The following is a 2,518-nucleotide window of genomic DNA, read 5'->3' as shown; positions in this document are numbered from 1 at the left end:
ATCAGATGAGGCCACAATGCACCCTACACATTCAACAGATAATGCACAACCATGATGTGGAAAACGAGCTTGATTAATGCAAAATTAATTGACGCAAATACAGATAGGAACAAGTGCAGATATAGTTGTTTAGAAAGAGAGACCCCAACGTTTTCTATGCATAGTGTGTCTGATGGTTCAATCAAGGCATCTAATCTACATTGCTGGCAATGAGGAGCTTAACGCATGCCCTGAAGCAACAGCTCGTACAACCTTAACCATGACCACTGGCTACAGTGATGTGCTTTTCACAAACACTATCTCGAGTATTGCACTTCAACATCCGTCTGTTGCACTACAACAACTGCCACCATGTCGTCCATGCCGTGTAGTAACTTCTAGTGTGTCCTCTTCACAACTTGTGAAACACAGGCAGCTGCCAACGCACTAAAACCGCATTGACTTCTCTGCACAATTAGCACAAAAAACTTGCAAACATTAACTCCCTCGTCCACGCGTTGCAGGTACATCAAAATACGCAGGCTTTAAAAACATAAAACTAAAACCGCACTGACTCCCATACACAATCAGCACAGAAAAAATGCAAGCATTAACTCTCTCACACACACAACCAAGCACACAGACAAGTGATGGCACCATGATCTCGCTCTCTCTCTCTCTCTCTCTCTCTCTCTCTCTCTTTTTGACAAAGATATAATTTAATTGATACAGTGACATCAGGAGCACAAAAGCATTCCACTAATTTCACTTGAATGTGATAGCAATACACTTGCATGCATGTTCACCCTTGGCTTCTGATTAAGAGCCCCTGCTACAAAGTAGCCATTGAGGGCTGCTAGTCTAATATCTGTATTTTGTGGAGTAATCCTTGGGTGAAATAACGAGACCACGCCCTTTCCTCGCACCTCTGTAAACTGTCTCAACAATGTTGATGAACTCTTGATTATCTTTCAAGGCCCAATTAATTTTGTTGTTGTTTCCTGTTCCCAAATCGATCATGATATGTTTGTTGCGGAAGAAAAACATGATAGTGCAAGGATCATACAATTCATACATTGTATTGAAATCTGGTATTTCGGTGATGTCCACAAGATATATCACTGCAAAGTTCTTTATTGTTTCTGCAAATGAGGCCAGTACCTCATCCATCTGCATACAAGTCTCATCCCAATCATGGCCAAAACGGACGGCAACGACACGCTCTTCTTCACCAAGAATGGCTTGATCTACGGCCCAGCCAAAGTCGAGATGGGGCAGCAGATACGACATCTTCTCCTCTACAGCAATGCGATGAAACACTGATGCACAAATCCTGTGAGGCGCTGATGATGTGCGGCCCTGCTAGGTCAAAATCCCTAGGACTCGCGGAAGGAGAACTAGAGCATGGTTTGGAGCTCTCGATTGTGCCCACTCTCTCTCTCTCTCTCTCTCTCTCTCTCTCTCTCTCTCTCTCTCTCTCTCTCTCTCTCTCTCTCTCTCTCTCTCTCTCTCTCTCTCTTTGAGACAATCGTGTCATTGATCTTTTCAGCGGGATTTTGACAAGCCCCAGATGCGTGCCTGTGATAAAGACTACATAGCCTTCAACAAGATGCAGTCGTGAAAAAATTTTCTTGGAGCCGTGACCCGTCTCAGCCCGTCTGCATTCGGCCTCGCCTGTAGCGACCTTACTCTCACGCACCTTTTCCCAAGCCTAAAAAAGTGATGGCCGTCCACATGGACGCTATCCGTCAAAGGACGCCTAAACTAGCCCAACACTAAGGCCTTTCTTTAGCGGGCCAAAAAGCCTTTTGAGAATAAAAAGTCAAAAGTCTTACTTTCTGGGTTTTTTTGAGAAAAGACTTTTTTACCCTACATTCTACTTTACATAGAGTAAATGTACCAATTTAAATGTGACTTACAATAAAAAAGGTAAATTTGGAGGGGAGATTTTGTTTTTCAATGAAAATTTGACTTGTAAGGATATATTTGAATATTTCTTTTCAAGGGCCTTTTTTTTGAGACCAATATTGATCTTACTTTAACAAATTATGTAATTTTGTATTTTAACCCCTTAAAAAGTAACTCAAAAGAAACACTCCTATACCACTTCTTAAAGTTCTTGAAAAATTGACACCTCCATGCATCGTGCAGACGTCTTGCCCCCTCCCCTCCCCCCCCATCAAGTCGTTGGTTATTGCGACGAGTGTGTGTGCGCATACCTGCAAGAGAGAGACACTAAGGAAACCTCAAAGGTTGAGTGTGTTTCTCTGAATAGAGGGAGGCTTGCTTACTTATGGAAAAGCTAGGCCACCATCCACCTGTCAGCTCCAAATGTAGCTCACACGTGTACACACACACGGATAATTTCTAATGTACAGAAAATTATAAGAGGCCTTAGAGTTTCATTTGACAAGTCAAACTCAAGATCTATCACTTAAACGGGAGGGAGACCTTAGAGATCGATTGAATAAGTCAAACTTAAGATCTATTTCTCAAACAGGGGGGAGAGAGAGAGAGAGAGAGAGAGAGAGAGAGAGAA

At 42.7% G+C, this 2,518-nt stretch overlaps 1 pseudogene; it reads right to left on the bottom strand.

Annotated features, from left to right (window-relative positions):
* Positions 1 to 840: 840 nt before the first annotated feature.
* LOC147430416 (thioredoxin-like protein YLS8 pseudogene) lies at positions 841 to 1,340 on the bottom strand (annotated as a pseudogene).
* Positions 1,341 to 2,518: the final 1,178 nt, after the last annotated feature.

This window comes from Adiantum capillus-veneris, chromosome 22 (assembly GCF_014529385.1).
Source record: "Adiantum capillus-veneris isolate H3 chromosome 22, ASM1452938v2, whole genome shotgun sequence".
Taxonomy (NCBI): domain Eukaryota; kingdom Viridiplantae; phylum Streptophyta; class Polypodiopsida; order Polypodiales; family Pteridaceae; genus Adiantum; species Adiantum capillus-veneris.
The sequence above is the reverse complement of the archived record's forward strand: the minus strand, read 5'-3'. Positions and strand labels throughout refer to the sequence as shown.